This window comes from Patagioenas fasciata, chromosome Z (genome assembly GCF_037038585.1).
Source record: "Patagioenas fasciata isolate bPatFas1 chromosome Z, bPatFas1.hap1, whole genome shotgun sequence".
Taxonomy (NCBI): Eukaryota; Metazoa; Chordata; class Aves; order Columbiformes; family Columbidae; genus Patagioenas; species Patagioenas fasciata.
Genome location: NC_092560.1, coordinates 14,280,111 through 14,293,277, shown reverse-complemented (window position 1 = coordinate 14,293,277; position 13,167 = coordinate 14,280,111). Strand labels below are relative to the sequence as shown.

Below are 13,167 nucleotides of genomic sequence, written 5' to 3'. Positions count from 1 at the left end.
GGGGTAGCGGCGACTGCCAGGCGGGAGGAGAGGAGCCGCCGGCGGCTCGAGCAGCGCGCCGCGGCTGGGTCTCCGGTGATGGACTAGGCTTCGCCCTCCACCTCAGCCTGCTCGCGGAGAGGAGGGCGGTGACCGGCCGCCCAGCCCGCCGGGGAGGAGAAGCACCCCCGCCCGCGCCGCGGGGCCGGCACGACTCTGCTCACGCCCGGTTAAATGTCACGGCTCCCCGGCTGCTTCCCGCCGCCGCCCCGCGCGTCGCTCACCTCGGGAGGTGGCTGTGAAGGTGGCGGCAGAAGCAGCTCCGGCTGCGGCGCGCCCCGCCGCCGCTCGCCGTGAGGGAGCGCCCAGGCAGCCACCAGGTAAGCGACGGGGGTGGTGGCCGCGGCGAGCCCGCCCGTCAGGGTAGACTAACTTTCAGGGGGTGCGGGGGGGTGGGGGGGGAAGTGAGAGGAGACCGCAGGGTGGAGGCTGCGCCCCCTCTTCCCATCGTCTGTCCCCCGGGAGGGGGGCTGCGCGGCGCAAGGGGCGGCAGGACGGGGCGCAGCGGCCGCCCCCACCGCCGCCTTCCCGGGACGGCCTCGTCCCCGGCTCTCCCGAGGGCTCTCAGGTGAGCGGAGAACGGCGCTGCCGCCCGCTCGCGGGCGGCGTGGGCGGTCGGGGCGTCCTCAGTCAGGGAGTGGGGGGGCGCCATGCCCAGCATCACACCCCTCATGGGGAAGACCTTCACCCGCCGGGCTAGGAGCCGTGTGTCGGGGGGCAGGAGTCCTCCGGGGACTCCAGGCGACGTGGTACAAACACAATAGTCCTTTGTCACCATCGCAGAGATTCTTCCACACCTGTGTCCGCTGCCATGGTGGATGTGCTCGCTGGAGTATGTGCATCAGTAAATTGGGGCTTGCGGTGGGGGGGGGTAAAACAGTTTTACCTTCTACAAAGCAAATTCTGAATACCTCTGGTTTAAAGAAGCAGCTCGAAGTACATGCAGGTGCTCCTCAACATACCTGGAAGAAAAACAATAGCAAGAAAATCACCTGCTGTTATATCATTTCAGCAGTCTCTTGAAAATCTGAATTACAGGGATTTGCAAGACCAGTCACATAGTTGTTGGAGTAAACATCAAATGTTCTTGAAGCATTTTTCCCCTCTAGCTTTCCTTACCAGAGAACTGCAGTGCTTTCCCATTATATGCTGCTGCTTGAAAAAGCTGTTCTTTCAGAAGACCTTCTCATTTAAAAAGGAAAGCATCTGAGCGTTTCAAAAATAAATCATGTTTGAACTTGCATTGCTTGCCAAGTGCTGGGTGGTGGGGGGAAGTAGCACACAGCTTTTTTTTGTGTCTTTGTCATGAAAATGAGCCATGAAGTCTTTATTTCAGTCAAAACTACAGCACTAAGGGACTGAAAATGAAAATTAGTTCATGTAATGTTCAGGGAGGTAAGCCATGACCTGTAAATCGTGCACCCAGTAGTTCTGAATCCTTACCCCGCTTCCTACAGTGACGCATCTGAGACTGAGGAGTCTGCAATGTAAAGTGTGTCTAAGAAGATTTCACTTGAAACCGCTATATAGACCCTAAAAGAATTTTATAGCATTTTATTCATCGTTTGGGAACAATAACAGCTGCGTTCACATGAAAAGAAAAAAAATCTGATAGAAGGTGGAAGACAAGGATATACTTTCCTTAGCTTCTACTTTCCTGTGAAAACCACACAATTAGAAGAGGTGGTCAGTCTCTCTGTTGTATGCAATCAAAGCACCAGTAGTTCCATTAGGGGCTACACCCTTTCCAGGAAGTGCTTCCCTGTGAAGGTGAAGCTGCGGTGTGTTTTGCTTTGCTGCATGATGGACCACACAGGAGGGTATACTCATGTTAGTGCACCCTCCCACTCCTACTATGCATGTGTAAATGTCCCAGTTAAAATTTGGGTTGGGAATTTTCCTTCAGATGGGCACTTAAAATGATTGACCCCTCAACTACTGTGCCACTTTCTTATTTTTCATACTTCAAATGTAGTGATTTTGACAGAAACTAATCTGTGCCCAACAGAACAGCGATATTGTTCCATTTAGGTAAACAGAAGATCCCCCCAAACTGTTTTTATTGGTCTGAATTCTCTCTTGAGAAAGCAGGAATAACACCTACATAGACTGAACAAAGTAAGGTGTGAACAGCTTGGTTTGGCAGTATAACAGATATCGGGGATTTTTTGTTATTGTTCTAGAATCCAGGCATTCTGTGAAAGGGCTCTAGGTGGAAATGTTATCCTGTGTAGTAGCAGCAAGAAGTGAAGGAATACAAAGTATTAGAGAAGCTTGTTAGTTTAGACAGCTGTCCACAAGTGCTGTGATTAGTACCACGTTGGCGTGCCACTGCGAACTAATACGGTGGATTTGGGTATCCTGCAGTTAAGAAAAAAGACTAAAATAACTTGCCATTTGTAGTTCTGAAGCCGTATCATTTTCCTCCAACACAGAAAGGTAAGGAGGTCTGGAGATCTCAATATTAGTGATGCTGTACTGAGTTTAAAAATGTAAGTCTATGTTAGTGCCTTTTTCATACCTTGTATCCAGATCATTCGAATAACATAAATGCAGGGTGGGTGTGGTTATCGGTGAGGATATTGATGAGGATTCTAGGAAGATTCCTGTGGTGGTTTTTATAATTCATGCCAGTATTTTTTTTTTCTTTTTTAAATTTTTGTTTTGTTTGTGTACATTTTCACTGTCTAAACCTCTGGGAATGAAGTGGGGAAAAATGCTAAGGAGTTCTGAAGGCTTGGTATGCAGTTGTTTGTTGGTTCATTGGCTCATCCTTTGTGAGAAGGTAGATTTCCTTCTAGCTGTTGCTGATAATTAAAAATCCAGATGAGGGACAAGTAGAGGGATAAGTGGATCAGTTTCAGTAAATTTATACAATACTAGGTATGTGTATTGCTGCAATCTCCTTTGGCTGAGGAGTTTGCTTGGCTACTTGTTCTATAACACGTTATTTTAAATAAATTATCATTTTCTGTACTTTCTATTCACTTTTTGTACAGCTGTTCAGGACTTTAAAAAAATTTCTATTTCTGATTAGAGACTGGTTGAAATCCCTATGTTGTTTTAGGGCTGGGTTGTCTAAGCTGTGTCTAATAATGAATCTTTACTAATTATTGCTCAGTTTTAAGTAGTACAATGACTAGTTTAACAGATTGTTTTCCAAAATCTTTCCAGTTCATGCATTTTCAGCCAGAAACTTCTTTTGCTTAATATGAAAGCATAAAAAGAAGCTTTTTCATCCTTTCTGCAATGAGTGTCTTCTTTGTTATTTTGAACAAATATTAAAATAGAGAAGATAATTTGGTAAATAATGAAATTGAAGTATTTGAAATGTATAGACATTGCTCCTCAAGACTTATGTTCATGCAGCATACCAATCAATGGCTTCTGTGCTGAGATATCAATATTATTCCCATGAGATATGCTCAGTAGACCTCATGTTTGAGTTGCTTGCCATCTTATAAGCCTTTTGATTCCTGAGGACAATTCAATTTCTTGATGATGAAAATTTGTAGAGGGAGGAAACAGAAGATAAACTGTCATCAGTGTTGTATAATGACATTTTGGTGACCCATTTTCTGTTGATAAAATGCAAATCCTGTGATTTATTTTTTTTTCTTCTTCCTTTTAGCAACTACCCTGTGAAGCAGTAGTTCATGATATTATTTATAATCATACCGATCAGAGTTGTTATTTGATTAAAGTCTAATCTCTCATTCCCTTTGAAACTTCAAGTAGATATCTGTATCAGCATTTTGTAGGCAAGTCTGGTTATATGTTGATATACTGTTTGAGTTTTTGGCTTGATGATTATTATGAAAGTCATAGTAGGTCAGTGTGGATACTTAGTGAACATATTTTTTTATGAGATGGAATTACTGAACAGTTTAATCCATCTTCCAGCGATGCTCCTAATTACATACAAATAGAAATAGGTGTGCATTGAAATGAAAATTTTATTTAAAATGGAAATATTTTAAACTGCTTCTTACTGTTGTGTACCACTTCAGCTAATATTTTTCTTAGTCATTTCACAATAGACAAGAAAGTCCCTTTGGTTTTGAGTTGCAGGAAAAGGCCAAATTGTACCATACATAGTGGATTTTAAATGACATTGTGACAGTAGGGAGATTTTAAAAAAAGAAAATCAGCTTGTGTCTGAAGGAAGTGGGCATGTGAGTTTTCATCTGATGGGCCAATTACATTTCTCAAAAAGAAAGAAAATTGAGAAAACTTGTTTTTAATTATACAGATAAAACAACATAACCTACTAGCTGTCAATCTCACAATTAAAGTTGCAGGCCACAAAAAAGGAAAGTAAAATATTAGCAAAATTTTGTCATCTTTGGTCATAAAGCTCTCATGTGTTTGAATAGACTGAACAAAATTAAATTGAGCAGAAAGATTTGTATTCAGTCTGACTTTATTGTGGAGTTTGATTAACTGCAAAATATCTGTCTGGTCAGAATGAAGAAGAATAATTATTCTACAGTCCTATTGCTTTTTGTTAGCTATGATTTATACAACAGCAGCTTGTGATAAATACTTTTTACATTTTCGCATAAAAATCGTTTGTATTCTTAAGGCATTCTCCAGGTAAAAAAAATCACATGTATCCTGTAAAACTATAGATAAGATACTTTAACTCTTTCATGCAATAATATACTTTTTTTTTTCCTTTTAAACTACCCTTCTAAAAACTGCATTTGTTCTGATATTCACATTTCATACTTAAGAGCAACCAGTGGTTGACAGCCCAGATTATAGGAACTTAATAGGAACCTCCCTGCAAGTTATTTTGAGTATACCTACCTTCAGTGTTGAAAACTCTTAAGAGCCATAGGGTGGCATTTACTGAGGCAAGAAAAGGCCACCCTGAAGCTCTACAATCGCAGAGCCCCATCTTTAGGGAAGAGTGGGGTTTCACTCAAGTCTATTTTCTAGTAGTTTTGTTGTCACTGAGAGATGTGGGGAATCACACCATTAGAGAAACCAAATAGTCTGGCCTTAGAGCTGGGCAGCTACTTAGACTGTCATCCTCTGTCCTCTTTGCAATTGTTGATTAGTCTTTCCTCCTTTTGTTTCTTTCACTTTATCTTGTTTCTGAGAAAAGAGCATACATTTTTCAGCAAATGGTATTTATCTCTGGGTTGCTGTCATTCATAAACTGCATTTCAGCTTGTGATTTGGTGAAATCCTTATGGAACAGCAGTAGATACTGGCCATGAAGAGCTTTGCAAGAAAAGTTGTTTTGAGGAAAAGCTCAGTTTAGCTTTTTCAGGATTTTGTTTCCTTTAAAGCAAAAAGGTTTTTGTTCCTCTATGACAAGCCATCAAGTAGACTCCCACTCACAGGGGACATGGTCCTCAGCACTGATATTTTCCCATGGTTGGCCTATGCCTAGCAGTGTATTGGCACCGTACTGTTACTGCAACACAGTGTATTCTTCTTGGCAGTAGGAGGCTCCTAAGGATGTGTCATACTGATTAAACTTTACAGTCCCAGAGTATTTTCCTACCATTTGAGTTGTCCTGGAACATCTAACTAAAAGTACCTTGTCATAACATACAAATTCACTTGCACTTAGGACATAAATTATGATGTTTCATCTTACTGTGAATACTATTTACACCTTAGTGTCCTTTTTTGAACTTTGTCAGCTTGCCCTGTTTTGGGTCCTGTTGCAACTTGTGCTTTCAGTTTGAATTTAGACACAACTCACGAGTTGTATTAGTGGCTCTTCCTGAATATAGCAAAAAAAGTAGAAGTTTTTCAGCTACATCAGTTAGTGAATCCATGGGATTACATTAATTTGGTAAAGTAGTGGATAATAAAGTGTGTTAATTTTTGAGTAGTGGTAGTGGGCTGTGTGTTTAAAACACTTTCTTCAGCAATGACACTTAGTCTTTGTGGATGTTTGCTATTAACGGTTGTCTGATGGGAAATACCAGCAAAGGTGAGTTAATTCCAGTGATTCTAGTTTCAGTTTATTAGCACAGTAGTTCATTCTGTTGATAGACCCAGGGAAATACAAATGTCTGCAAACCCACTATTATGTCAGAAACTAATTTATAGCCTGAGTCATTTGTACAGAAGTCATATGGTACAGCTATAGGAGAAATCATATGCGTACTGTTCAGATCTTTGAAAGAGATAAGAACATTAAGACTTTAAAAATTATTTTGGAAAAATAATCTCAGGATTATCGAAGTCTTTAGTTAATTCCCAGTCAAAGGTAGATTCAATGAATACCTGTATCTTACAAATGTGTAGGTATTTAAATGTATTACTGAGACCTTTCTGTAAATACTTTTCTCTCATTACTTACCATTTAGTAAGTTCTTGGTGCTACCAGGCAGGAGGTTTCCAGAAGGATTTGTAGTCAGGCTTGGAGGTTGCAGCTGGGAATTCTGGTTATGCAGGTGGACTGACTGGATTACAAAGACAGCAGCTATCATCAGGAGAGAGACAGGGACAGAAAGAAGGTCCTTGGGAAGAAGAAATTCTTCTTCTCCATAGGCCCTGGAGGAAAAAAAAAAGGGAAGGATTTCAAAATCACGAGACTTTGCTGCTTGGCCGTCTGTAGCTGGAACATACTGCAGCTGACAGCCCCAGTAAAGAGGAGGCAGGCTTTGTAGCTTCTTCTGACAAAATCCCACGTTTCTGAAGAGGAAGGGATTAGGGAAGGCTGAAGTGTGTCCGGGACCAAGAGAGGTAGCTAAGCCTGTTGGCCTCTCAGCAGCAATGTGGCTGGCTCTTCTCAAAAGTAACCACTTGCTCTTAAGTTTAAATATTGTGATGCACTTTTCTAGGCATGGCAATAATTGCCCTGAAAAGAGAGGGTGAGTTGCTATTCCTGTTAAGGGTGTGAGAAAGTGTCACGAGATTCAGAAAACACTCATCCTGAAGGGCTATGTTTGAGTACAAGACTTGCTTTAGAGGTTCCTCCGAATGCCTCCAGTGCTACATGTAGCTGTCCAGACTAGGGCAATTATATAGAAAAATATATGACATTTGTAATTTTATTGAATAGAAATGATTCCATTCACCAGCAGTAACAGGAATAGAGTTTTGAATCTAAATCCATGCACAATTTAATGTTAATAATGTATATGGGGAGGAACCAATGCAAAATTAATTGTTTAGATCAGTACACAAGATAGTCTTAAAGAATAAGCAGAATTATATATTAGTGTATGGCTTTATAGTCCTTTTATTTATTTTTTTCTTTTTTTGAATACTGAGCATGACCAGCCGAATGTGGTGAGAAAATACCTTTCTTACCAGCTTTTGACTGATTCCCCACATGAACTAGCACACCTTACAGTGGAAAAGGAGCACTCAGGCTATAGGCAAACATGTGAAGAAAGAAGATGATAATTTATTGCAGTTTGGGTAGTGAAATCCTTCAGAGAGTGAGAGGACCAGTTTAATTTGACATAAAAGTTTCTCTTTATTCCTGGTATAAACAGACCTACTGCAAACAAGAATTCATTCCAATTGAGAATTGATTGACTTTGCTAGAGTACGTTATAAAGTAGGCTAACAGATTCAGAAAAATCTTAAAAAACAAGAAATCCTTGTTTCTGTTGCCTCCGTAGAGAAGGAAGTAGTTACCTTAGAGTTACTACAAATGTAGTGATGAGAGGTATCAAGATAAAAAGCAGCGGAACAATTGCAGAAATTAAACTGCAGTAAATCATAAGGGTGCAATGATTGCTTCCCAGATTTCTGAAGGGTATTTGTAGCTGAGCATCTGAGTGACTTCTGAATCTATGGTTTATTTTTAAATACTATGACCTGGAGGATAGCCAACTATTAGAAAGAAAAAGGATGTCAGGAATTAATAATGCGTACGTTGAACCCCAAACAAGTCATTCAGAAAAATGAATTGTCAACATCCTGAACAGCTAGATGAACATGTTAAGAGGATATAAGACTGCTGCTCACTTCAAGGACACAAGTATGCAGATCTACTGGTAGAAACAGTCCTGTCCAACTTCCTCACTGTCAGCATGACTTAAAGTGAATGCACAATTGCAGTTTTACTATCAAACACTTTTCTTACCGATAATGGATTTCCTCAAACTGTACATGTTTTTGTGAACAACTTGATCAAAGGGACAAAGTTAAATGTGTGTTCTTTAAAAAAGAGGAAAAAAAGATTGCAAATAATTTGACATTGCAGTTTTTTACAGAAAACACTTCTGTAAGGTTTTTTTATTTTGTTCATACCATATTCTGCAAATGGAAGTTGTGTTGAGTCCTTAGGTCTTTCCTCTTCTTTAAGGCAGTTTTCAAGACAGGAGTCATTTGGGATTTCAGAAAAAAACCCCACAGTTATTGTGAAGAAATAGCTATAACTTCTACTTCAACATTGAAGTAATTAAGTACTGGGCAGTGTTATGCATTGGGGACTGTAGAGTAAGTCATCAAATATCTCCTCTCAAGCAATTACAATGAAAAGACAAGTTAAAATGGTTTGTAGAATAAAAGAGGAAAAAAAAAAAAGTGATAAGGTGGTTGCAAAAATTTTACTTAGATCTATTTCAGTAGTTATTTTGGTTTTTCTCTATGTGAAGAGTTTTTGTAGTTTTGAAACCAGACAAAAGTAAAAGAGAAAAAATCCTTGTGATGAGTAGCTAATTAGAATCCTACATATACATTGCGACTAACATGCTAAAGCTTTGAAATGGAAAAGGTAGAGATATGGTGAGGGTATTTAATAATACATATTCTAGTTTCTATGATTTATCTTTTTCCCATTAGACAAACTAAAAGTCATATGATGGGAAAAAAATCTGAATTACAAAATACTTTAAAATTAATAATACGTTAACCAAACAGTATTGAAGGAAGAATTCCAGGAGAGTTGCTCCTCAAAACTGCAGAGGTATATCTAGCTGAACCTTTTTTAATTATAATTGAAGAGCAAAACAAGAAAAAAACAAACAAACAAATAAAAAAGAGTGCATGCTCTGAATACCGTAAAAGTCATCTTTTGTGTTACATCATGTTATGCAATTGCATGTCTGTGTTTGGGCAGGTTTAGCGGTTCCTCTGGGGCTTTAGCTGTTCTGCTGAGGCAATTTGTACTGCTCTAGAGGAGTACCAGACAGTGAGGACCATCAATTTAGTTGTTGACCACCACATGGTACCCTTTGTAGTCTTGCCTAAAAACAGTTAAGAGGTTACTTTGCAGTGTTGGTAGACAGTAGGCTTTGAATACTTACATTAGCACCTGTTTATGTTGATGTAGGATGCTATACCAATACACAATCTTCATATTAGTTTAAAAAATAACATAATTTAAAATTTTTACTTCTGTTTAGGATTGCTGGATTTGATTTAAAAGCAATTTGCTGCAAGTATTTCAGATGTTCTGTTTCATTAGAATATAGGTCAGCTGCAGTTGAAGATAAAAGATTACGGTTTGATATGACAGCTACCAGCCACTAACAGTTCATTGCGCATTCAGTTAAGGGTAACAGTACTGAATATTTGGTGTGTCTAAAGATAATTACTTTTTTTCACTGTTGCATCATAAAATAATGAAGCTATTGCTGTAGTTTGCAGTTAAGAGATACCTTTGTTTATCTGGCAAATGGAGCTTTACTGGAAGTAAGGAGATGTTCCATATAGGAGAATCAATCTTCATCATTGTAGGTATTCTCTAACAGTATGAGAAATCTGTATCATGTCTGTGGCTGCTGGATTTTATACTTAAATGTGTCATCAAGATCACAGTTTTATTTTATTTGCATGCTAGCTAGGTATTAACAATATATGGAAGGACACTAAATAAGTGGCTGTAATGTATCAAGAGCAGACATTCCTGCTTTAATTGTATCCATCCTAACTGTACAGTGTTTCTGTTGACACTAGTAATATTTAATGGGTTTTCAGGACACAGGAAAAAACACTGTACCAGAACAGTAGAGAGGATGATGTGCAGATAGCTGGTATATTTTAAAAATTTCCTACTTTTGATTGAAACAGATTTCATTATTGTTATCTTCAAATACAATCACCATGGGTATGTGCTTGGATCAGCATGGGGGTAGAAACGGAGAGCAGTGAGACACTGAAGTAGGATATACCTAGAAATTCGTAAAGCTTCTTCAAAGACAGTGTCAGATATGCAAACCCAACTTGTAACAACTGTATCATGGATATGTCTTCTTCAACAACTGTCAAAGTACATGTTCTGCTGTAATATTTTATTGAATGCAATATGATCATATATCTGATTTGAAATAGATTGTGAATATCTTTAAAAATTACTTAATGTCTTTGGGCCTGTGATGTAACCAGTACATTCCATTACACATAGGCTATGCAACTGACAAAATGCTGTAATTTACTGTTTGTTCAGTCTTTCTGAAGCAAATAGAAAACTGCAGAAAGTAATCCTGCAAAATACGCATAGTAGTGTGATTCCTTCTGTTGATCTAAATTAGAACATTTAGTTACATATTTAACTCACCTGAAGGATTTTGAATACTAAGGCTCACTGAAATTTACAGTATGGAGATAGATGCACAAGTTCAAGCTCTTTTGAAACTTCTGCTCTATGATTCTGTATCCATGCTTGCAGAAATGACCTGTTTCTCATCTCATAATTCAAGCTGATGTCTATTTGAATTTGTGCATTTGAAAATGCATGCACAATTTTGCATGCATTTTTGTACAATTTTGAAATCTGAGATCCAAAATACTATTTCATTGATTTGTAGTTGTTACATAGATACCCTAAAAGAAAGTATATAAAAATATGTCAACAACAGGTGTTGATTATGAAATATTTGATAAATTTTAAAATGAGCAATATTTCTACTTTTTGCATTCTCTTCTGTGCTTTGATAATAATTTTTATCCAAGCAATGCAGTTTTTAATGTTTACAATTAGGGTTCCTAACTGCATACTTGTGGTATTTCACTTAACACACAACAGGGCCATTTTCTGTAGCTGTCAGGAAAATAATTTAGACCTGTGTGTGAAGTACGTACCTTCCTCTTTGTCTTATCATTTAATTCCAATTAATAATTATCAGTACATCCTTCAAAGGTAACATAGGTATTGCTCACTGATACTTCTTCTGTGCTACTCTTAGAGTACTGCAGATATTAACTCCTTTCCTAACACTTTGTAGTTAGGAATGATGGTAGGTTCTTCCTGTGAATCTGCTACTTGTAGCATTTTTACTTTGAAATACAAAGGCTGAGCTCTTTTGAAGTGGTAAGCACATGAACTCTGATGTAACTCATTATTCCCCCTACAGCTTGTTGCACAAATGTTTTGCCTCAGAAAGTAAATGAAAGGAGTGAAGCTCAGTTATCAATAATATTTTTTCTATTTGCAGCATATACCAATGCAAGCTTTTATGTTTGTGGTGGCAATCACTAGATGGCACTGCTCTATGGTCTTTGCAAGTTGTTATATTTTCATTTTCTTAAAATATGAATTCTTTTATCTGGTATGATTTCTTTGGAACTTGTGGCAAATGGCAAGAAAATTTGACTAAAATAATTTTTGAGGAAGGTTAAATTCTTAAAAATGCTGGTGTTTTGATTAAATGTTTGGCAAGAGAAAAATGCTGCTTCATGTTCTCAGTTCTAGGACAGGTAAACAGCAAATGTCAGTAAAAAAGCCTCAATAAGAATACTCTTCAATTTCTGTGTTGCTGATATCTTCTCCAGTTGTAAATCGGCATGTAAGTATATCTTATACTTCTTGGCAGCCCGTGATTATGTATTCCTAAATTTACTATCTGTCAGTTCTAACTTTTCTGATCTTAAATTGCTCAGTTGTCAGTGCAGTCAATGCACCCTTTAGTTAAGTGCCTAATGAACAGGAAGGTATAGGATGACTTAATCCCTTCTGTCACTGGAGCAGTAGCAAGGTGTATGGCTGATGCTTTTTATTCAACAAACTCCTGTGAATAGACTGCTGTAACAACTGCACCCCCAATTCAAAAGTGTTCTTAGGGCATCACTGCAACACTGTTAAAGAGCCTAGCAGACCTAGAACCATCCACAGCCATACCCTGCCAAATTAAGGAAGCAGGAGCTGTTTTCTAAATGTGACATCTTTTCAAGGTTTATGGTACTATCACTGAGTTTATTACTGAAGTTAAATATGCTTTGGTAATGCAGTTCAGTAGGACTTCTGTTAAAGGTAGTGTCTTAAAAGTCCTTATGCATTGGTCTGTTTTACTCCCAGATATTGTTGTTTTGTTATTATGGCACCTAGCACTGTGGGGCTCCAGGCCTGTCTGGTTCCTCATTGATTTCAAGAACAGTATAAATGAATATACTTGTCTAATGGCTGCATATAAATTGAACTGCTTTTTATCTCCAAGAAAGCTGTCTCAGAAGTGTCTTCAGTTCTTCTAGCTGCAAGTGCTGTAGGACATTTTTTAACCAGAAGTTGATTGAGATTCTCTCAAGAGTAGGTGTCAATACTGTCATTAATGGCAGCCAATAGGCATGAGCTGTTGTCAAATTTTGAATGATTAAAGAGTTAGATACTCATTCACTCATTTCTGAGCTTGTCATTTACAGAGCATTCTACTTTTTGGAATTATAATGGTGGTTGGAGCAGTGCATGTGATTTTGGGGTTTATTCCAGAAAAAAAAAAAAGGATTTACCAGTCTAGCTTTTGGTGAAAATTAAATTTATACTCTCATGTGTTCATACAATGTAGTATTGGAATTGTGAAATTTTAAATTAAAGCCTTTTTTCCAGTGCGGCAGTTTTAAATGCGTATTATAATACAGGATGTAGTGACTATTCTTTTAGTGCTCTAAAGGTTTTTGTTATCAGTTTGTTTTTCTTTGTTGTCGATTAAGTGCAACCACAAAAAGACAATAGTATTTATCCTGAGACTTTCAGAAACCATTTTTAGAAGACAAAGCTATAAATTTTTTGAAAGAAAATATTGAAGTTATTACATGAGTTGCTTTTCAACATGGGCTTTTTTATAACAAAAATGAAGTGAAATGGTTGTTCTTAAATGACTTCAAAGATTTCATTATTCATTTACTTAATCTGATTACTCTTGTGAAATTATAATTTTAAATAATCTTCAGGTATTGTTTTGGTGATGATAATTTACCTTAGAGAAA

General features: G+C 38.2%; 1 protein-coding gene across 4 annotated transcripts in view; it reads left to right on the top strand.

The window, feature by feature from the left end:
* Positions 1–243: 243 nt before the first annotated feature.
* LINGO2 (leucine rich repeat and Ig domain containing 2) overlaps positions 244–13,167 on the top strand; it is a 515,822-nt gene continuing 502,898 nt past the window's right edge. For all 4 annotated transcript variants that reach the window (XR_011736359.1, XM_071801808.1, XM_065861030.2 and 1 more), the window contains exon 1: positions 244–359. The gene's annotated coding sequence lies outside the window, so the exon portion shown is untranslated. The remainder of the gene's footprint in view (positions 360–13,167) is intronic.